At 32.4% G+C, this 25,144-nt stretch overlaps 1 long non-coding RNA gene across 2 annotated transcripts; it reads right to left on the reverse strand.

Moving 5' to 3' along the window:
* Positions 1-59: 59 nt before the first annotated feature.
* On the reverse strand, positions 60-22,692 carry LOC118179970 (uncharacterized). 2 transcript variants are annotated; one of them, XR_015042705.1, is made up of 6 exons: positions 22,538-22,692; positions 8,547-8,649; positions 8,169-8,243; positions 7,908-7,967; positions 5,662-5,747; positions 60-669 (listed from the first exon to the last, which is right to left on the reverse strand). It is a non-coding gene; the product is annotated as an uncharacterized LOC118179970 (long non-coding RNA). The 2 variants fall into 2 exon arrangements; XR_015042706.1 differs by lacking the exon at positions 22,538-22,692 and adding an exon at positions 20,017-20,078.
* Positions 22,693-25,144: the final 2,452 nt, after the last annotated feature.

The following is a 25,144-nucleotide window of genomic DNA, read 5'->3' on the forward strand; positions in this document are numbered from 1 at the left end:
CTTATTTTACTACATATTGTGGTTTATTTGACATCAACAAAACTGCATTAGAAACAAAATAAAAGAAAAATGCTTTATTGACAAATTCCATTTTTACTTCACAATGGCTAAAGTGACAAAATGCACACAACACAGAGCTAATACTAAAAAAAATGAATGGCTTGTCTGCAACAAAGCCCTTTTCCTAAAATCCTTTTCTTTACAGAAGTTTTGTTCATGTTCATCTTTTAAATCCATTTAGACAAAAGCTTAATGTACACTTAAAAACTAGCAGGCAAACACTAACACAACTGCAAGCATGAGTAACAACTACAATGACAAATGCATGCACACTAAAAAAAAAGTTCGAAAGCTTAATTAATTCAAAACTATGTTGTTAATATGAGAAGTGGTTTTTCAAACAGGGATGAGTTTACAAATGATGATATGCAGACACCTTACAAACGTAGAAGGGCCACTGCAGCAGACAAATTACAAGAATGACAATGATTACAAAATAAAACCATGTTATTAAGACTTGTACTGTTACATTTAAAATGATCTGCGAGAAAACTGCTGTACTCTTCAGCTGATATGAAAAATACAATAAATCATCAGTCAACTGCTTTATCAAACATGAAGAATATCTGGCAGCAATTCATCCAGTTTAATGGAAGATTTCTCGCAGACCTAAAAAACAAAGAAAAACATTAAAATCTTTGAAAATTTGGGAGAAAAATTGACAAATAAAACATTAAATCAACAGTATAAGGACAATCACTTTATAAAAAAAATCTCAAAGGTTTCAGATTTTAAATTACGTCCAAAGGGGCGTTTTTTAAACATTTTGTGTGTTACATTTATTTATTAAATATCACGTTGAATTGAAACCATAAAATTCAGTTCAACAACAATGTTGCAAAATAATTTTAAAATGAGCCTATCTTTAGAGTTTCAGATACACAGTTTCGCGTGCTGGAGATAAAAAGGTCCCCCTCCGTAGAGTGTTGCCACGGTTCAATTTTAAATCGTTGAAGTTGTTACTAAAAAATTCATTAAAGGTTTACAAAATATGCAATCGATAATAAAACAAATTCCAAATTTTTCTTCGACATGCCCATATTTGTAGGAAAGCTTGATGGCTCTATGTATCATTGTTCTATCACAATGAGAGAAATATACACCTATTGATGCAGCTTTTCCATTATTTAATTTCTTCAAATATAATGCAGGACTCTTAACATTTCGTGGCAACAGTTTGAAAAGTGAAAGGGACATTTATAGTGATTCAACGCAAAACGAAAACAATAATCCTTCAGGTACAAAGTTCCTTTGGACTAAATATTAAAACTGAATCATTTTTTATAACTATTAAAACATGACATATAACAATTTTCCTACTGCTATCTTATTCATATATAAATGATTACATCCTTACTTAAAATTTATAGTAACATGTTTTAAAGATTTGATTAGTCAAGATTCTGAAGAAACCACTAGCAATAAACTGCCTACTTTTCAATCACACTCTGAAAGAGCAATAAATGGGAAGCTGGATATCTGTGATTAAAAACAAAATTCAAAACAATTTTACTGGTTTTTAATTCAAAACATGGTTAATAGTGGCATGTAAAATAGCACCTTTATTCAAATTAATGTTAACATTATTAGGACTTAAATTTCTGCTAGTGATTAAAACAACTGCTGGTTATAAACAGAAAGGCCAAAAAAATACATGAATTAAATGCAAACAGATCAAAATATTTCTAATTACTGAGTAATATTTACTTTAATATTTTTTGAAACCAACTATGCATGCACAATTACCCACCAACTTACTTTTAGGTTTTCATCTTGGTATGCTTAGTGGAGGGATATATGCTTAGTATTATTATTTAAATATCCAATTATTAAACGTTCTCTCATTTCATGAATATTCATAATATTCTATCTCTTATCTGTATTTAGCTGCAATTGCAAGGAATTTAAAAGATTTTATAACTATTAAGAATTGCTGCTGGAATGTTCTGGAGTGTACAAACTATTACAAAACTGCTTATACTAAAAATTTGAAAGAACATTGCATGATTGCATTTAGATGGTTTTCTCTGCTGCATAATTTGCTATCAAGCAATAGGTACAACAATCCTTTTACAGGGTTCGTACACATTTCTGCACACAGAAAATTAAGTACTTTTAGGACCATAAATGAAAAAAATTAAGGACCTATGAGCAAAAGGAAACTGAATAAATTAAATTAAAAATATTATCTATGCCTGAATTTCACTTTTGTAACACCATCCTAAAAATAAAATAGATCCCTAGGTATTATGCATTATTACTAAACATGTATTAATGAACATAATTATTGATAAGTTTGAGAATAAAATAAACTTTATGCAATTTATCAAGTAGCATTAAATAATTTACACTTATAATAGTTGGTCATATTTGAAAGAAGATAAGTGGCATTTAAGTTTTACTAACAGTTAGCTTTATATTGATTTTTTTATGTCTAATTTTATCACATACTTGGTCAGTCTAGAGGTTTAGTAGCAGGTAGATTTTATGTCAAACAGCATAGGTTAAAATGAGAAGTAAGATCATAATCAACATGATTCATAAACAAAAGGCAATGTTGTCACTGCTGCTACTTGCTGATTAGAACAAACCTGAAAGGCCTGGTGTAGGCACGGTTGGCAAGTGTTGAAAGTTAGTTAGGCTCTGTTTGATGCAGTTAGTGTCATAGCTTCGTGTAGAGTTTGAGGGGTTGTAACCCAGTTAATATACTTTAAGGTTCCAATAAGGCATTAAAGCACCAGAGGTGATATGACGTTTTGTATTATTTTAAGTCTCAGTAGATGCAAAGAATAAATTTTACTTGAATTTTTACATTTTTGTATTTTATCTTGTAACCACAATGACTATTATTGAAAGGCAATAACTCGCTTTAATATGTAGAGATAATTTTAAGGGTATGCAATTATTTATAAATAATTAAATTAGGTAGTTTGATAACCTTAGTCATTATGGATTTACATGACTACTATTAAATTTTATTTTTTAACAATATTTGTTAAAAAAAGCCCAATTAAAATCAAAATCTAATAAAATTTCACAGTTTAAAATATATGTAATTTATGACACTGATTCTTAAATGATATTAGGATAATTACACATTAAAAGCTACAAAACATTTATGTTTTGTAACAACACTAAACAAAATATTTATCCGTCATTTTAATTGGAAGCCTTCCCGGACATTTTGGGTAGTTTATTTCGATTTCCTTCTCTTTAAACATCTTTTCTAACAATTAAAGATTTGTCTCAATGTACAAACCAATGCTCTTGCTAGTTTCTGCGTGCTTTATCTCCTAACTTGTCAAACTCTCCACAATGTACCTATGAGGGTTTACTTGATTTGGTAAAAGTTATATAGTCCAAAACCCCCACAGACGTGAAGCATATTATTGCTATGTCTGAAAGTAACTACAATATCAGACAAAGGTTTAACTAAACCTCTTATTTAAAAAGAACTTAGAACATAAAGGCATGTTCTGATGCTAACAAAATCAATTACAGCTCATGGTGACATAATTAAACAAGAACAGTCAAATTCAAACTAATAATGTGGATTAGTGGTCAAAGATTATACAATTTAATTTAAATTTAATCTGGCTCAGTAACTCTATATAACAGGAAATAGAAATGGGAAATTATAGTAAAGGCTGAAATCATAAACAATTGGGTAATTTACATACATAATCATAACTACATATATCTTTGAAGAATAATGTTCTTTATGTACTTAGTTTCTTTCTTCAACATGTTTCCTTTTCATTTTAGAATTTTTGGATTTAATTAAGGATTTCTGTTATTCTAACAAACACTAAATGCATTTAGAAAGTTCAGAAAAAGCGGCTAATTTTATTTTAGTAATATGAACATTCAGAAGAAATATTAAATACATGATAAAGTCCGGTTACAGAGCTGATGTGGCAGAATTTTTAGAATTTAGTGACACACTGAAAAAATCTAGAAATAGCAAAACTTTTAGAATTTCGAGCAGGCACTAGAAGCAGAATTTAGAAAGGCACTAGGCAGCAGAATTTAGGATCTACAGCATCAGGTGGGAAAATGCCTAAGTGCCAGCTATGTGTATGCATTAAGACATATTAGATGAATCTTTAAGCATTTTTGATATTTTCCATGCTTGTGTCTAGTGAAAAGTAGAGATAATAAATGGAAGATAACAATGTTAAGATTCTACTATCAGAAGTAAAACATTCAAACATTATGTTTTCATTTTTCTCCCAGACGTTCTCCAAAAAGTAAGAAATTCATTGCAAACTTTCTGTAAAATACATCCACTACGGAAACGTTTTTCATTTTGTCACATGTCTCGAATCTTCTAGAATCATGGGTCTATAAATCTTGCCTTAATCCTTCTAGACTTTCCGAGCTGCAATGTCTAAAATTCTAAAGAAAAATTATCCCTACCAATACCGTAACAGCAAAAAGCCAGAAATATTTTTTTGGGGAGGGTGAGGAAAGAGGGAAAAAGTGTAAAATTAATTTTATAAAGAAACCTCATGCATATTCTGAGACAATTAAGACATTTTAAATTAATTATTAACTCATTTTGCTTTTGCTAAGAGCCGTTTCATAAATTGTGCTTTATAGCATTGTACCTTGTTTATTTTTCAGATTCAAAATATTGTATAAGTTGCCAAAATGAAACTTTATTATGACAGCGAAAAATAAAAATGTTTTATTTTTAAAATATAATTTCAATATATTACCATTATTATAATGAAATTAATCTATTTTATGATGTTTAAAAAAAATCATCGAAGAATTATCAGATCTCAGAATTAAAAGTTTTCTATAGAAACTGATCTTAAAATCACCAAATTTAGAACAGTTTAATAAAAGAATTCACATCCCCAAAAGCGAAAAGTTGTTTAAGAGCTCTTTATTAGAAAAAATTAATTTCAAAATGCTTACGTTTCACTTTTTGCGTAGAAAGTTGAGTATCCCATCATTTATATTAGAAATAGACACAAATTATAATTCATGAACCCTTTCAAAAGATAACCATATATACATCAGTGAATTTCCGAAAATATTCCTCCAAAATGTTAATTCACACTCAAAATGGCAGTCGTAAAAACAGACAGAAATTTCAGATGCTTAAAATTAAGGACCTTCTGGTGATTTCGGCCAAAGTTAAGGACTTTTAAGGACCAAAAATCAATTCAAAAAAAAAAAAAAAAAATCTAAGGATTTTTAAGAACTCATAAGGATCGTACGAACCCTATTTTACTTTATCAGGCTACTGACTGGTGCAAGTATTAATGATAAATAATGACTATTTAGGACAGCTTCACTCTTCATTCATCAGTGATAACTGTGGTGCCTTCTGCCAAATCTGCAACATCATGCAATGAAGTTAAACCACAGTCATGTTTAGAATTAAAAATAACAGCTAAATTCTAGTTAAAATCATCACTGCAAATACAATGTAAAAATATAAAAAAAAGCTGGAGCTTCCATCTATAATAAACATTACAGATGGAAGCTGTTGAAATACGATCGTATTATCACCATTCATATTTTACGAGCATTCTAGACGAATAAAAATTTTACTTATTTTCCTCACTGAGAAATTAATAAATTTACCATGTTTTGGCCAGGCGAACTTAATCGTCTTTATCACTGCCACCAGATCCACCATGGTCTGATGAATTCTTTGATTCTTTTCCTTCCTGAAATAGAAATATCATTTAATAAAATTTTTAACTTAACATAAAAAACCTAGCTGTATGCCAAAAAACTGCACAAAGGTCACACATTCTTTAAGAAAACTGTAAATGGAAAAGGATAAAAAGAAAATTGAAATCACTCTGCTAAACCCAGTTTGAATAAAACTTTACTTTATCTGGTTTCACCAATATTTGTAGCAGGTTGATTGTACTTGTACCTTTTTTATGTTTCCTCAAGATGTGTGATAAAATTGCTTTATCACCAAACTAAGAATTTCATGGCAACTTGCAACGACTTCAGAAGATTCTAAACTGGTAAATTATCTTAAGCTCATTTAATATATTCAAATACAGATTTTTGGTAAAGCATGTTAGATTAAGGAGACATAGGACATAAAAAGTTTGTTTTGGGCTAAAGATACAGACAGGCGGATTCCAAAAATACACAATTTATGAATGTTTTGAAATTTAAAAAGATTAAAGATTCATTTTTTTTTACTCAGTTATCACTTGCATGTTCAGATATTTCTATTACTTACTTAGTCAGAATATGATTCTACTGAAAGGCATATGGCTTGTTTACTAAGCTGTGTGGTGGAGAATTGCGTGTTCAATTTTCATATTTACAATGTGCTTTGTTCATTTTGTGTTTCACTATTCTTTTTGCCCTTTTCAACTTAAATTCATGCTTTCTGTATTTGTTTTTGAAAATTTTTAAATAATAAAACGTCGGAAAAAATATTATTTGGGAAGAGAAAATATACCGGAAATCACAATAAACATGTGTAAGTTTCTCCTAAATACGAGCGCATCTGAGTACAAAATCGACATAGTTAATGGCGAAGATGAATTTTTTGTCTCAGAAGAATAAAAATTTTAGAATGAATTTAAGCAGACGCATTATTGCTTGTATTGAAAGCATTTGCGAAATGTAAGAACTCCGATTCATTTGATTTTGCAATTTTCTATAAATTTTAAAATGAGAAGCTGGGGGGGGGGAAGCCTTCAAATTATCAAAATGCTTTGAAATGGAATAAAAATAAAATTAATAACGTATGGTTAAGTACATATATATAATGAAGATAAACTTTAATACACAATTTAAAAATTACATACTAATATTTATCTATTAAAATGTTGGGTACATTTTCAGAACACAAGTTAAAAAAAAATATGTCAAGTAAAAGTTATAGAAACCCATTTAAGAAAATAGATTATTTCAGATAAATTAAAATCTATGAGATTTATTGGGGAGATGGAAAAAGGGATTTTCTAACAATTATGGACAGGAATGTGACAGCTCTGTATTCAGTACTTACATATATTCTCATTAAAAATTTAGGAAATTCGAACATTTATAGCTTTTAAAGATTTCTAATTAAATATTACTGCATTCTTCAGAAAATCTGAAACATGATCCTTTTTATATATAGATTTGTAGCAACATAAACATACTATTCAAATAGCTAAATGATATTAAACATTCCTTCTGTTTTCTTTTTACTCTGAAATATCATATATTAATTCAGAACTACATAATTTCACAACACATAGTACATCAAAAACCTCATTAATGTCTTTTAACATATGGGATGAGTCAGAAATATGCCAACATTTACTGTATATTGTTGGATGAGTCAGAAATATGCCAACATTTACTGTATATTGTTGTTACTGTATAGTGTTTGAAAATTGATTTTCCCCCCTATTTCAAATAATCCATATGCCAAGCACACACACAATAAATCACAAGGGCACTTAACATACAGTAGCAACATGGGCATTTGCAGTCACCCATTGTGCATCTGAATGTTATGGCTGTTAGCTGAGCATTTTCTGAAATGATCATGCGACGAGATTGGAAAAATTTGATTTTTAATGCAGCAACATTTCTGCTGAGTATCGGAAAATGGAGGAAATGGCTACATATGGTAAACATAAAATCAGTTGAAAGGACTTGCACTGATGTAACAATTTCAGTAAGGATTAGAAGTGTTCAAACTAGCAGCAGTAAGACGCAAAACTATTAAATCCAGTTGGTTTTAAGAACCATTCTGATCTGACTATACAAAACATTATTTCATTTAGCCCAGTAATAGTCATTATCACACAATGTAATCTAATATGCTGCCATATTTTTGATCTATTTTTAGAGATACTTACACTTTTCTTGGGCCTTCCACGGCCACGCTTTCCAGCAGCACCAGAACCACCGCTGCTAACCTAATAATAATAACAAAAAAATAAATAAATAAATAAATAAATAAATAAAAAAAATAAAAAATCAATAATTAAATTTTAGAGTTACATTGCATGTTCCAAATATCACACACACAAAAAAGAAAAAATATATATATATTCGTAAAAGAATCACACACAGCATTCTTCAAATGAGATTTCTTTTGTTATTTACAATTTACTTACCTTCTTTGGCTTTTTGGCAGAACCCTTTGGTCGTCCACGTCCTCTTTTTGCTTTCGGTTCATCAGCACCACGATCCTATAAAAATCATGCTTCATTAACAAGAGCTATGAAATAGACATGTAAAAATTACAAGACAGATGCATAATATAAATATAAAAATTCATACAAATATAAAATACCATTAACTGCTAAAATATAATGGGAGGATTCTTACCTCTGAAATCCCCAAACTTTATTCTACAGGCAGCCATGGGGACCATCCCCTCATATTTTAGCAGTTAAAAAAATTTTGCTTTCTAATATCTTGCATAATTAATATAATTTATATTTTATAAAACACAATATATAATAAAATGTAAAATACAACATAAAAATTACCTTGCTTTCACTACGTGGTTCCGCTGACTTCTTTGGACGGCCACGTGATCGTTTTGAAGAGTCACCACCTGCTTCTGAGTCAGACATGTCTACTTGAATTTTACTAAAATGAAACACAAAGTAACGAAAAGAAACTTACAAATAACAATTATAGATAATTCATTTTTTATTACTATGAAAATATTTCTCTAACGGAACAAGCTAAAAAAACACTTTAAAATCTTATATAATGTTTTGGACTGATGCACCCCCCCCAAAGTATAACATAAGATTACACGATTAGCAGGGGTGTTTGTGGGACCCCAAAAAATCCCCTGAAACTTTTACGGACTTACTACCGACATTTTGGAGTTTCGAGAAGGGGGGGGGGGGAGAAATGAAAAATTACAATTATGAAGTATTGAATGACCTAATTATAAAAGTTCAATGAATTACTTTTTTTGCAAAATTAATAACCATAAATTTTCCAACATATAAACTACTACATTTTATGTAAATATTTTAAATTACCTGAATTAATTCTTTAAAAAAAATTATTTAATTTCTGCTGCTTTTTTTTATTTTCTGATGTTTGTGGGCTTGTCTTTCTTTTGTGGTGAACTTTATAATTGCAGGAAGGTTGACTTTTATTTTCCTCATTTACAGTTGAAGAAATTTCCTCGAGAACTGCACATGCAGAGGTAGAAGCAGTTTGTTTTTCTGCTAATGTAGAAGGTTTTTCAGAGACTTTTATAGGTGACTCATCCGAAATACGTTTTAATCATCTTTTAAATTAAAAACTTTAGACCAATATTTATAAATTGTACACTTGACTTGATTTCCACTTTCATCAGATGTGTAGCGCATTTCTTTCGTGATATCAATATCACTCTGGTATAACCTTATTTCAGCTTCTACTTTTGACTTTTCATTATCACTAAAAATATGGGACATAAAAGATGATAATTTTTCAAAAGCTAATATTGTACTGGTTTTACCTCTTAGCTCTGGATCTAATGCTGTAAAACTAATTAGATATGAATTTTTAAGGGGTAATTTCTGTTTCATATGCTGTGCTGTGTTAGTATAAGCTTTCATCAGAGAAATTTGGAATTCTTTTGCTATTGGATGATTTTTTGATAATTTCTTCAGGAGAGTGGAAGCTTCTGCACCAGTAAATATTACTTTGCTAGGTAGATGGAATTCTGGATTTGTGACATCAACCTTTAATAAATCATTATAAGATGTGCACTCTATATTTTCTGGCTTTATAAGAAAAGAGAAAAATTTTGCCATCAATTTATGAATACTGGAATGTATTAAATGAAGCATTGGTTTTTTTGTTTCAAATAATTTAATATATGTGTTGAACTCTGGTAATACTGCTGAATATAATGCCATATGCAATAAAGTTTTGTTTTGCATAACAAATAACCCATTTAGTATTCTTTTTTTCCGAGCTAAAGCATCCTTTGTGAGTTGTTGGGAATGCAAGCAATAATACAATTTTTTTCTGAGCTGCAGAAATATTTCTTTTATTGTATACAGTTTCAACATAAAATAATCCCCTTTTTCAGTTTTATCCAATGAATGGAAATAAAATGCAATAAGAGCATCCCACAGATCTTTGATTCTTTCTAAAACACATAAAATGTACACCCACCTATGGTCTGGTCTCTTCAAGGGCTCAAGTTTTTTAATGGCAAGGGATTCACAGATTTTGAAAAAATTTTCTCTTTTACTGCAGCTTTTCATTCATATCAAAATAGATGTCATCAAACAAATCCTTTAAGTATCTATCAAAACATGAAGCAAATTTTTTTGCACAGTTATTAGCTGTGTGACATGTGTCACCAACAATATCTAATAAGTGGGGTGCTTTGTTTGATCGTAGTCTGGTTTCAACACCTTTTTTTTTTTCCACGCATGGTGTTACACAAGTCCATTAATACACTAATTAAAATTGCCCATGGAATATTATTATCTTCAATAGTATTAACAACTGCTTTAAAAACAGCTTCTGAATTGCAAGATTCCATCTTTAAGAGATGCAAAATGATGAACTACAACTTCATTTTCATTGTTGTCATAAAACTGCACTAATATTGCCAGTATACTTTCTTGAGCATTGCTAGTACTTTCATCCAAATTTAGAGAAAATGGAGTCTCCATTAAAGTTTTAATATTTTCCTAAATAATTTTTGCAAGCCCATATTTCATCTTATAACATGCAGTAGTCCTGGACATTTCCAACGAGTTCAGTGCCGTCTGATCGCGGCTCAACTGTTTGCAGAGTTCAATTAAATTGGGAGCTACATTGAAAAAAAGAGAATTCTCGGCGATAAACGAAGTTATTAATACCTCTTTAGGTGCTTTTCTTGTCACTATATCCAATGGCCGAGCATCAGTCTCCAGAAGTCATCAGTATTTTTTGAATTAGCATAATTACTTTAAGTCATTGAATGTCTAATGCACTTTGAATATTTTATGTGTGTCACAGTTTTAGAATGATTTGTGAAAGCCTTGAATCCTTCCCCACCATACTTCAGCAGTGAGTTAAAAAAAAAAAAAAAGTTTGTCTAGCAACATTTATTTTCTTGCACCATGTGCCGATGGTATTCCCATTACCATCTCTCCGTTCAATCCAATTCCACATAAATGCATTCCAGACACTTTCTTCTAATTGTATAATATCACTATTTATATTGAGAAATTTCATAGTGAAATTCTTTTGCGTACATAAATAAAAAAATATTTCAATAAATGAAACGAAAATTTTACACAGCGGAGGAAAAAAGTTGAGAAGCGATCAATGACAAATAGCTAATACAGCGGAAAAATCCCCCTTCTCTACTTATTGGCGCCACGCCAGGAGAGATAAGACCTTTGAACCCAGAGTCATGTGATCGCACATCTGGTCGAAGAAAGTCTCTCCCTTTTTTTTTCTGCTGCACCTACTTGCCGAAAAGAATCCAGAAGAGAATGTCCGAGAACCGGGGGAATGAGTCATAACTCGTAATAAGGAAAGAACAAAAAAAAAAAAGTTTTCCCCTTTTCACGCATTATCACTGCCTTTGGAGAAAGAAAGGAAAAGTTTTCACCACACACACTGACCTTGCGTTTTCTGCTTTCAAAGCAAACAAAATTACCCAGATCAAAATAAATAATTCATTATTATTCCTACTTCCTTTTGAACGACGATCCCCGGAATTTCCGCGTATCGAAGTTCAGCACAAACACCCCTGGATTAGATACAAAAAACTAGTCATTTGTAATTCAAAATTATAATAAGATGCAAAACATAATATTAAATATTAACAAATGTATAATAAGGCCTGTTGGCACAGTGGCTAGAGCCTTGTATCATATCATAGGTCCGGGGTTCGATCCTCAGGATGGGAAAGGTTGACTCAGCCTTTCATCCGTTGAGTGGTTCAATAAAATGAGTACCAAGTTTACTTGGGGACTAAACCCTGAGTTAACTTGCCCAAGGTCAAGAAAGCAGATGTTGGGGCACTGCACACTGTGGCCATTTAGGGCTGTTGAGCCACTGAGTTTTTAATTACTGTATTTGACGGCATATAAGACGCACTTTTTTCCCTAAATTTGGTCTCAAAGTTACCTGCATCTTACACGTGAAGGTAATTGCATTCAATAATTGTTTATTTGGCTTTTACGAAACGTGAGAACTAAAAGAAACCACGCTATTGAAACTTTATTTCCTTGTATGTGGCCGTCTAAATAAGGGTGCATCTTATATGCCGTCAAATACGGCAAATGTATAACTTAATATTATACTCAAAGCAGCAAAAAAGATGTTTATTTTGAGATAGAAAAATTTAGAAGAGCTATACTGATTGTATAAGGGTCGTTCAGTGCTGGGATATAATCATATAATGAACTAACCAGATTGTATAAGTGTCGTTCAATGACATACAAGTTTGTGCATGTTATATCGTCAAATGCTGTCAGATGTGTATGTAATAGCGTAGGAGCACATTTAAAAGGCATCATTCGCATCATGGATGCCTTCAAACAGCGTCAAAGCCTGGTTGTGCAACTTTTAACAGCAAAAAATGCGAGTGCTTCTGTAAATTATTGCCGAATGCAAAATGTGTATGAAAAGCAGATTGGTAATTCTGATGGTGTAGTTATTTATGTAGTGGAAGAAGCAGTACTGACGACAGGCACGACCTGGTCAAGCACATGTGCTGATCACTCAGGAAGCAGTTGCAGATATGGACCATCTCACGAAAATGAATTGGTAAATCACCACTCGAGAAATAGCGGAGGGAATGTCTACGAGCATAGAAAGTGTGCACCCTATACTGTGTGAAAGGTGATAGCACAAAGTTTGCGTGCAATGGGTGGCAAAACATTTGACAGAGGAGCAAACTATTTCATACTGTATATCTGCCTCCATGCAACACCTTATGCAGTACCCTGAAATGTGGAACCAATTCCTTTCAAGGATGCCGCTGATGGAACATGGTGCCATCACTTTCATCCAACCAACACAAGCACGAGCATGGAATGACGACCTCTTCATCCCCACCGCTGAAGAAGGCTCGCATGACCACTAGAGCTGGTAAAGTCATGTTAAAGTGCTTCTTTGACATCAAAGGCCCACTGCTGTTGGAATGGCTACTTACAGGCATAACTGTCACTGCTGCCATATACTGTGCCACACTCCAGCAACTGAACAGAATAGCGGGAACCACCGAAGTAGCATGCTGTCACGTGGAGTTATCCTCTTGTGTGATAATATTCATCCTCACATGGCTGTGGTGTGCCAAACATTGTTATGAAAATTCCGCTGGGAGGTTCCTCGAACATCCACCTTACAGCCTCAACACCTCGCCACTCAAGAAATCTCTGAAGGGATGGTGATTTGCAGATGATAATGAGGTCCAAGCTGCCATTGAAAATTGGTACCACAACCAACCCCGGAGCTTCTTCGCCCAAGGTATCCATCGTCTCATTGACAGCTGGGACACTTGTTTCAACCTACAAGGTGACTCTGTCTAGCTTATGTGTTATGTCTGTATTACTTCTTTCTTTTGTATACTATTTTCTTTTGTATATTAATATCAATAAACCATTTCTCAAACCGACTGTAGTGCCACTTTAATTTCAGCAACCTGTATATGCATATATTTTAAAAGCTCACTGGCACCTGCAACTGAATGTACGAGGGTAAGTTGAAAAATAAGTTTCCGCTGTCGACTGTGGTCAGAGTTGTGTATGAAAGTCAAAAAATAGAATGAGACATTAAAGATATGACATACCTTTATTTTTCCACATAGGTACCAAGTACATGAGACATTTGTCATATCGCTTGATAAGCTTCGAAAAGCCCTCCAGGAAAAAATCTGGGCTTTGCATATGGAAGAAGCGTTGAACGGCTTGTTTCTGGCGTGAAATGGTGGACCCACGTTTCATCCCCCGTCACAATCCGAAACAGAAAGTCATTGCCATCTTCATGGTAACGCACAAGATGTTCCAGGCTGACCCCCATGCATTGTTCCTTGTGTGTCGAGGTCAATTGTCGGGGCACCCATCGTGCTGACACTTTTCTGTATCGAAGAATGTCGTGGATAATGTTTTGAGCTCGCTCATGTGAGATTCCAAGTTCTTCCGCTACTTCATCGATGGTGATACGCCGATTCGCTCTAATCATGTCATCCACCTTCCTGACATTTGCATCTGTAGTGGCCGTATGCGTCCGCCCAGCTCTCGGTATATCCTCCACTTACTGATGTCCATCACTGAATGTGCAACACCATCTCTGCACCACACCTGGCCCATAGACTTCCACGAGGCAGTTATGAATTTCTGTTCCTGATACTCCACGTGCCCAGTCATAGCAGATAACCGCTCTCACTTCTTCCTTTGACACACAAGGAACAACGCATGGGGGGTCAGCCTGGAACACCTCGTGCATTACCATGAAGATGGCAATGACTTTCTGTTTCGGATTGTGACGGGAGATGAAACGTGGGTCCACCATTTCACGCCAGAAACAAACCGTTCAATGCTTCTTCCATATGCAAAGCCCTGATTTTTTCCTGGAGGGCTTTTTGAAGCTTATCAAGCGATGTGACAAATGTCTCAATGTACTTGGTACCTATGTGGAAAAATAAAGGTATGTCATATCTTTAATGTCTCATTCTATTTTTTGACTTTCATACACAACTCTGACCACAGTCAATAAGGGAAATTTATTTTTCAACTTACCCTTGTATTTGTCCAGAAACATTGCACATGGCATACAAGTTTGTGGATTTGGGGGAGGGGAAGATGCATACAGCTCAACCAAGCCTCCACAGATTTTAATCCACAGCATGGAAACTACTAACACCATACAGGGCAGTAAATATTAAAATGCACTTTTTTCCCTTGTTTACTTAATGATTACAGTAGATGCTGTAGAGAAAAGTCTGTTTCTTGCCTATTTTCAAAACTGGTGGCTTGTTAGCAATATTGTAAAAAAGCAAACAGATTAAAATTCCAAATGCAAGAAACATTAATTAATTTAATTATGTCTAATATGTTTCCTGACCAGTAGATCATGACTTGCAAACAATTTTAACACACTATCAAAATGCAAGATAAAGGACTTGGTACTCATTCTATACTTCCTGTAACACACAATATAAGAGCCAAATAAATTTGAAACTGGCCTATGAAAATGTCTGATACTCCATAAACTTCCCCTCATTCTTGTAAACCGAACATTTGCACTTAGAAGTAATTAGTCTTTCATATCTATATTATAATAATCTAATAATTTTCCAAATGACTAAAATAATTTCAAACTCAATTAATCACTCATATTGAATTTTTAAATGCTAATGCAACTAAAGGTAAGTATGAATAAGTGGTGTGTGGTGGTGTATTTAATTACAGCAAAGCACACGAGGGCTATCTGCCTAAGGGAAGGGATGCCTTTGTGGAGGACTTTCTAAGGGAAACTGACTCGTATACACGTTACACATGGGGAAAACCACAAAAACGCTCATGCAGCCAGCCCGTTCGCGGGATTCGAACCTCAGACCGAACTACCAGTGTTCAGTGACTTTACCGCTCGGCTGCTGGTGGGCCTAAGTATGAATAGGAAGACTGCTTTTAGGAAAGGCCTATACTAAGATCCTACATTGGAGGAAAAAATAAAAAAAGCTACGAAGAATTTTGACTTTTAAGAACATTTACCAAACGTCATTACAAATCCAAAATATACATTAATTTTTACTTGCTGGATGCTTGCTTGTTTTACAAATATGAAGACATATGAACTGGAAAAAAGTCTTAAATTTATATTAATACAAGAGAATGAAACATGAAAAAATTCAATATTAAAGAAAAGTGCAGCCAAAAACTTACAAAAGTTGTGTAGAATTACATATTGTATCATTTGGTCACCTAAAATTTCTGCTAAGATCTTTTTAAACCTTATGTGATGCTCTAACAAACCAGTCAAAAGAAAAGTGTTAGGTAACTGAACATACAGTTAGTCAATAAAGTCTGCGTACATCAAGAAAAGTAATATCAAATCCAAATTTTAAGATGCGAAAAGGGTAGTTTCTTAAAGTTTTATTTTTTAAATATTTAGTTTCAATAAGGGACTTTGAAATTATTTAAATGTAATATTTTTATATCTAATAATTTATGCACGCTAATTTTTAAAAGATAAGTGGCCAGAAATCAAAGCCAATAAAGTTTGCGTACAACGCGAAGGAGGCAGGGATTTCTTATCTAACTTTTAAACTTCAAACTTGAGAACGCAAAGAAGGTTACACTTTTAAGGTCATTGACTTCCGAAGCAAATTTCACGTTGATTGAAAGTTGTTATTTCTACTTTCTTTGACGAAAATGACAACCAATAAAGAAATTCTTTAGTTACAAGACAACTAATTATCAAATTGAGAGATGAAGATAAAACTCTTCGTTATATTGGTAAAACCATTTTCTAGTGTGCAAAGAGTTATTCAAAACTATCTTGATGCAGGTAGTCTTGCTGTAAAACCAAGATGTGGGAGGCCAAAGAAGCTAACACAGAGAGAAGAAAGAAAAATTCTTTTACGAATTAAACAAAATCCTAAACTATGCTGCAAGCATTGCAAAAGACATTTTTTTTAACTAGCAACATGGAAAGTTTTCCTGAAACTGTACGAAAAGTGCTGCGAAAGGCCGATTATCATGGACGCAAACCTAGGTCTAAGCCATACATTTCCGAGACAAATAGAAAGAAAAGAATTGCTTTTGCCAAAACATATTTAAACTCTTCACAGGACTTTGGAACAATGTAATTTGGTCAGATGAAAGTAAATTTACAATATTTAAAGTTAATGGCCACCCTATTGTATGGAGAAAACCAGGAACAGAACTGAGTCTGAGAAATTTAAATCCAACTGTCAAACATGGAGTTGGCGGTGTGATGGTATGGGGGTGTATGTCATCGAAAGGAGTTGGAAATTTTCACATTATTGATAAAGTCATGAATAAGTATGTTTATCTTATTCTGAAGAAACATCTACAAGACACGGCCCAAAATTTAAACCTTTCTAACACCTCTATTTTCTAACAAGACAACGACCCGAAACACACAGCTAAAATTGTGAAGGAATATCTCTTCTCCATACACCAGACCTCCATAGTCACCAGACCTCAATTCAATCGAACATTTGTGGGCAAAATTGGAGAAACGAATTCGAAAACACAATATTACGTCACGAAATGAGCTAATTAGTAAATTGCAGGAAGATTGGGCGAAATTTACGTCGGATGACACTGAAAAACTAGTTCAGTCAATACCCTGACGTCTGCATGCTGTTTTGACGAATAAAGAAATTTCTACAAAGTTTTGAAGTAATGTAAAACACTTTTTTTAAAAGTGTACACAGACCTATTGGAGGGAATTTCTGAGTTTTTTTGACAAAATATATTTTTGAAAAAATGTAAAAAGTATAACACTGATATTATTTACTTTTTATTTAAGCTTACAATTTTAGCTAATAAAATAAATTACAATGATTAAAATACATTTTTCTATGCTTTAAGTGTTTTTTTTTAATTTAAAATTTAGTCTGTATGCAGACTTTTGTGGCTAACTGTAAATCAACTTGTCTTTAAATGCATGTTTTGCACCAAAATGTGAACAAAGGAAACACTACCATATCCATGAGCATTAGTTTTTTTCTTTCTCTTTTTTATCTGTGAAATTAAATGGAAGCTTAAATTAAAAGCAAACACTAAAATAAGCAAAACTGAATTGGGGGGGGGGAAGATTTTCCCCCAACAGCTTTTCTTGTACCTAGTGGCTTCTAGTAACGTGCAGAATGTTCAGATATTATTGAGATTATGGCAAAGCACAACAGGGCTATCTGTCCAAGGGGAGAGATGCCTTTGTGGAGGACTTTCTAAGGGAAACTGGTTCGTATACACGTTACACATGGGGAAAACCATGAAAATGCCCATGCAGCCAGCCCGTTCGCGGGTTTCGAACCTTGGACCGGACTACCAGTGTTCAGCGTTTTTACCGCTTGGCTGCTGGTAGGCCTTCAGATAAAGGATCTGCAGTCTAAATTCTAACACATTTAACTATTTTGATTTTGAAATGACTCATACATTATGATAACTTGCACCCCTGAGAAATAAGTGAGTCTGTAATCTTAAAAAAAATCCATGAATTCATAAAGCTTGAATTCTTCATTTTAAATGAGATTGATTTTCTATGTCATTACTGAGTCATAAACTAACTTTTATTCTTTTTTGTCAACCTCATAATGCATATGTTTGTCAAAGATCCAATAATAAATTTTTAAAAAATTCCCACAGAAACTCTGATTAATTTTTCTGAATTCAGTCATGTTAACTGAAGGCACTGACAACTCAGTCTAGTTAATTTTAAAATAAAGCTAACTCTTTTAACTTGATCTTCATTAAAAAAATAAATAAAATAATGGGTTTTCATCCGCAGAGAACGCGTTGGCGTTTCGGGAAAGAACCCTTTGGCGCCGTTGCAGTTTTACTCGCCAAGCTGAGCCGAGCCGTAAACATGATATTTTGTAAACGTGGTTTTTAGTGATGTAAATTCAAGTTAGCAGACAATGGTAGTAAAAATTCACAGATAATAAGTATGTAGATATAAAACCAACAGGTTAAACGTGATATACGAAAATAAATTTCTATTAAATTCAAGTTAGCACAGAAAACAATGTATTAAACATAACGGGAAGTAAAAATTCATTTAAAAAATAACAATTAGTTTTCTCATACTTACGTTTACAATATACTTATATGTATTTTCTCTAATTCATATAGAATACTAATATTTCTATTACAAATGTCTTTTTTTCACTATTAAGTACTTTGCCTGTTGATTGATGTATAAATTAATGAATGCATGACCTTTAATATATCCATTTTACATAGTTTTAAGTTTTTTTTTTTTTTTCCAAGTTACTTGCATACAGCTTAAAGCATTTTACGTTGAAACAAATACCTATCCTTTTTCATAATATATTTCACAATACAAATAACCTTCAACAGTAATCAAATTTTCTTCAGTAGCACTTTTAATAAAACTAGAACTTTATACATTTTAAAATTATTATAGGGGTTGGAAACCTCATGGATCTGCGTGCTTACAGCTGTTAATAATTAAGAACATAACGTAAACAGCCATGTTACAAATTAGCATTCACCCCTCCCGCCATAATTTCTTCCTTTGATCCCGAACTGACGACCCGAGAACCGGCATCTTTCGACGAAAACTTCTTTAATTACGCGAAAATATTTCTATCTATTCGTTGTTAAAAAATTCAGAAAAAATAATAATAAATAAGAGAAAAATAATATAAATCTCCAAAGGCGAACAACGACAACCTTCGCATAAGCGAATAGGATGAATTCGCTAGGTTACCAGGTTTGAACTATTATCGCCAAAGTTGGCGATGTTTACATTTACCGGGTTCTCTGCGGAAGTGCTTCCTAATTTAAAAAAAAAAAAAGAAAGAAAGAAAGAAAGTTTCAAATTTTACCTATCACCCAAAAGGGTTTGTTAAGGTTTTTATGCTCTTGCTGAGCTCACAACTACCAGTCTGCTGTTGCACTCAACTCCTGCCAACCCCCCTTTTAAGCACTATTATTAAAGCACTGTTTTCTTCACACTTAGTCATGTATTATTCAATAGCAATATCACAGAAATTTTAAAAGCAGCACATGCTTAAAATTCCCAATGCAGCATTAAAACTACTGGCATACATTTTTGTACTTTTTTCATTGCATATATTACCCCACCCTTTTTTTTTTTGAGTCTTTTCTCAATATTAATAAGTTTAAAATAACAATGTTCAGTTTTCTTAGTAAAATGGCTTATTATTAGCATTTTGTGTGTTAGCTATATTCATTAAATTTCTCGTTTTTCATACTTGTGACACATAAAATTCAGTTCAACAGCAAAAACACAAAATATTTAGAAATACGATACCTTTAGAATTTTCAATAGACAGTCTCATTCATGCACTGGAGAGAAAATGTTTCATTCTGTACAGTGTTGAAAACAACCACTTTAAAATTGTTGGGTTTAATAAAGTTCTTTTAAAAAGCTTTATAAAACAAAATAATAATAACACAAATTCAAAATTCAGGTGGAGGACATTATTCAAAATGTGATGGCTTTGGGTTGTTGTTTTTTCACATTGGGAGAGATACATACAAGATTCTTTATTATTTAATTTCTTAAAAAATAACAGGGCAATAATATTTGGTGGCAACAATTTGATAGGCAATTTAACATGTTTGAATGGAGGACATTATTCAAAATCTGATGGCTTTAGGTACTGTTGTTTTTTTCACAGTGCAACATATATACATACATCCACAGATTCTTCATTATTTAATTTCTTTAAAAATTATGCAAGGCAATAACATTTGGTAGCATCCATATGAAAAGTAATTCGGCATTTATAGAGAACTAATGCAAAATCCCATTTCAAGAATCATAAAGATTTTGGGTTAAGAATTGTTAAGCTTGTTTCTTGTGGAAAGACAGAAAAAATTACTCTCATAAAACATCAAGCTAAAACAAGAGTCAAAAGAAATCTTAGAAAATATACCAGATTTGTAATTTTATGTTTAATTTCACACATTCAGGTTGAATATATTTTATACCTTAACTATTTCATATCCCCCAAATAAAACAGCAAGCAAATGATTAACAATACAGAATTAATGCAGAAAGCCTAAAATATTTTTTAACCAGAACTATTTAAAGACACCATTTAAAAAAAATCAATACTTTTAATTAGTCTATGATATAAAAGCATCTTCTGAAAACATCATAAGCTAATATTGAACTCATTTCTAGTCTTCCTTTACCTTTTGTGCAGGATTAATCTGATATCCACAACCATGCCTACAGACCATTTGGGGAAGACTGCACATTTGGATGACAGAAGCCATTTTAACAAGAAAGTATTGGAATATTAACCACTCAAGGAATTTATTTGCAGCTCTTTTATTTAATTCTTGAATAAAGAACATCTCTTTTTAATATTTTAAGATTATATAGGCAGATGATGCAGGATGCCTAGTTTCAACATCTCTAATACTAATCATTTCTAGCTTTGGACTTAAAATTACACATGCCATTCTGATGTGCTATGTTAAAGCAGCTACAAGATTAATAATCTAAATTTTATTATAATATATGATTGCAATTAAGTACTGTAAGGATTAAGAATTCATACATAGAAAATGTATAATGTTCACAAATGTTATTAAATTAGATTTTGGAAGAAACAAAAATGTCTAGAACATAGTTTTAACAGAAAAGGTATTAATAAAATGCAGTAAACAAATGAAATTAGCAAAATGTTGCTATTCAATTAATTAGACACAGCAATCCTATAAACTTTCAATCTGAAAAAGTATAGCTGTGAAATGTAATACAACAAAGAGATGATGCACATGTATTAATTGAATTAAATTAGCAAATACCAAACAGCAAAAGAAACTTATTATAATGTGCAATACTACTATTATTAATTAAGATAACTTTGTGTAACATTTCATAAACTGCTTTGTGATAGGAAAGCTTTCAATAGCATAAATACCTATATTAAAGAAATAATTTTTACTCATTAATTAATATAATAGCTTTTGCACAGCATGGGACTTTTTTCTTTCCTTTTAACTTAAAATTACTTACAATGTAATAAGATCGTCAAAAAGGTAAATAGCATTAGGAAAAAGTTATTAGTATTTATAAATGTTTAATAATTATTCATTACGCATTAATCTGAACTCCATTAGGCCATAAACGCTAAAAAAAGTGAAGTACATCATATTTCAATTACATGAAGAATTCAGTAATTCGTAATTTTGAGCAATTTTCTGCAGCCACAATAAACAATAAAAAAGATCAGGATACAATAATAACAACAATAAATATAGTTACAAACTAAAACTCGCATAAGCAGTTAAAACCTAAGATCAACTTCACTAAGCAATGGAAAAAAATTCAAGCAACGAATTACGAACAAAACTTACGCAGAAAAGTTTATTAAAAATAATGCAGTAAAATGCTTTGCCTATCATCAATATAATAATGACTAAAAAATTATTTGACAGAAATATTTATGCCATGAACGCGAACTGTCCGATCCTTATTCAATTTAGCCATTTTACATACGAAGACAAAAATACACAAATTTTTATTAAAATAATAATTAACAATTCCTCATAAATAAAAAATAGTAGATGAAAGAGATGGAACTAATCTATTTTTACATACATAAAGGGTAAGTATTTTTATATATATTTAACATTTACAAAAATTCCTTACGGCTTAGCGTCCAAGGAAGAAACGCTCAGAATTAATCAAACTGTATAAACAAGAATTTTGTAAAATTCATCAAATATTAACTACGCTACACAAATTAACAGTAAAAAATTATAAATAATCAACTAATGATGTACTATTTTATTCACTTAAAATTAAATCTTACCGATAAAAAGTCCTTCAGAAGGAAAATGGCAAACGCCGTACAAACAGTGATGCTGATCTAACAATATCCCGCGCTTTCCTAGCAAGCGGCAGATGGCAGAAACGAGCACAAAAACGGCAAAGGATGGCGCTGACTGGTAAAAATTTGAATTTGGCAACTTGAGTTGCCAGATAAATACACAATTCTGATTCGAAAACAAGAAAAGAAAATAATTTAAAAAATAATAGCGCCAAATAGATATCGTTTTAAAGAATGTGTCATAATCGATAAAGTATTGCATTATTAAAGTATAGAATAAAATCTCAAGGGGTAAAGTAATAAGAAGAAAGAGGTCATATTTCTTAAGGTATAATAAATCCATAACATCAATTTTTCATAAGAAGTAGTTCTTAATAAAACTGAACTACTAGAATAATTGAAAAATGCCCTTTTATATAAATTTGTTCCCAACTGTTAGAAAATTTTTAAAATGTTGCAGCATATAATCTGGAAACCAAAATTATTTTCATAGTAATTTCTGGATAAAAGTGTCTGATTAACTGTTGTAACACCAACTAAAAACAAATAATTAATGCATTAAGCTCCTTGAAACGGATAAGAAGGAGAGTATCTCTTCAAAGATGATTAATTAGGTTTTCTACGTTCGCAGGTATTCGTCAATGTTTCTTTTACGTTGGTAAGACGCTAAAAACAACAATATATATATGTTTTAATTCCTTTAAAAGTTGGATTTTCACAGTGAAAAGAAATATATAAAATATTCCATGTGTTCAAGCAGAATTTCTAAGGAGCAAATAAAACTAAAATGCGCTTAGGAAGTTTTTATATTATTCGTCCAAGGATGGGACGAAGTGGCATAACGCTGAGCAAATCGCGCCGTGTTCGGCTCATACTATTTCACGTAGGTGATTCTGCATATGAAACTCGCAATGGAAAATATAAGCTGAGAAGAACCGTCACCACTGAAACAAAAAAGCAAAAAAACGAAAAAAAAAAAAAAAAAAACGCACTACAGCTAAATAAGTCAGAAATGTGACTTTTTCCCTGGTTAACAAAGCTAGACCCCTCCCACACACACACATTACCGATATGAACAGTCTGTTAATTAAGCGCATTTCCTTCAGCAGTACTGACCCATATAAGCACACTCAGTTGCTGCGACATCCCGATGTTACATTTTCATCACATTAGAGCAGTGACCACGGTTCAACATCAAAGAAGTCACACTGCGATTTGAATATTAAAGTCGCACGGGTGTCACGTACATGTCACAGCAAACATTTAATGTGACCGCAAGAAATTACTATGTTCTCCATACCTTGCCCACATAATTCTTCTTTAATGGGAGGTATTCCTGCGCTCTGACCTTACCCCCCCCCCCGGATTCATTGTTAAATGTTTCAATAAACCTTAGGAAGTAAATTATTTTTTATGTTAATAGCTCGCGATTTTAGATACTCTTTTTTATTTTTTAAATTAAAAATACCGATAGTTTATAGCGTGTTTTTATTTTGTGTAATACTAAGAAATCGTAGAATATTCTGTGATGAATGCATACAGGTTCTACCGTATTTAGTGTTATCAAGAGAGGCTGACCAGTGGTAATATAGAGTTTTTTGTCTGGAGGATTTTTGTGATCATTTCTTTAGTCCTGTTCCTTCTGGTACTCGAACATATCGTCACTGCTAAATTTTCAGGTAAGCAGTGTTTACTGATGTAAATGATACAATTAATAATTAATATATAATAATAAAAGCATAATTTGGTACTTACGTACTATCGCAACCCTCTTAGTGCAAGTTTAAGAGTTTTTTAAGGATGATAATGCAAAGGTTACTTAGCAGATGGTGGTTTTCGCGCCTTCTTTTTTAGTGTGTGTGTGATTATGGCAAAGCCTTGAAGGCTATCTGCCTAAGGGTAGGGATGCCTTCGTGGAGGACTTTCTAAGGGAAACTGGCTCGTATACACGTTACACATGAGGAAAGCCACGAAAACGCCCATGCAGCCAGCCCGTTCGCGGGATTCGAACCTCGGACCGAACTACCAGTGTTCAGCGACTTTATTGCTCGGCCGCTGGTGAGCCACGCCTTCTTTTTTAGAATCCCAAACTATCGATATCCATAGTAAGCTTGGTAAACAGCATCAAAATAGGAAACTAAAACATACTTTAGTAATTTAAACTACAAATTTGAATTATTAAATAAGCATTATGTAATACATTTGGGAGGGGACACATTCTTCTTCGAATCTTTCTGTACCTTTTTTCGTTATTCTTCTGAAGTACACAGCAATCTCGTTTCATTAAAAAAATAATCAGAGAATTGCGGAAACTCGGCTTCGGGCAATCTTCGTCAACAGCGGCTATCTAGAAAGCGAATTTTCTCTTTGTTCCCGTTAAAAAAATTTCAGCAAAATTCTGTATTACGGCCGAAATTTTACCGTAGTTTCTTTCACTGCTGGCGAATTCCACAAACTCATATTTTAAAACCAAGTTTAAGAGAAAAAAATATCTCGACTTGTGTATAAAAACTGTTGGAACTTAGAAGACAACAAAATAGAACGCATACGAAACCGGCGGCGTTGCTTGACTGAAACGATTATTACGCG

This window comes from Stegodyphus dumicola, chromosome 8, assembly GCF_044657685.1.
Source record: "Stegodyphus dumicola isolate Sdum_Otavi_A_Nest chromosome 8, ASM4465768v1".
Lineage (NCBI taxonomy): Eukaryota > Metazoa > Arthropoda > Arachnida > Araneae > Eresidae > Stegodyphus > Stegodyphus dumicola.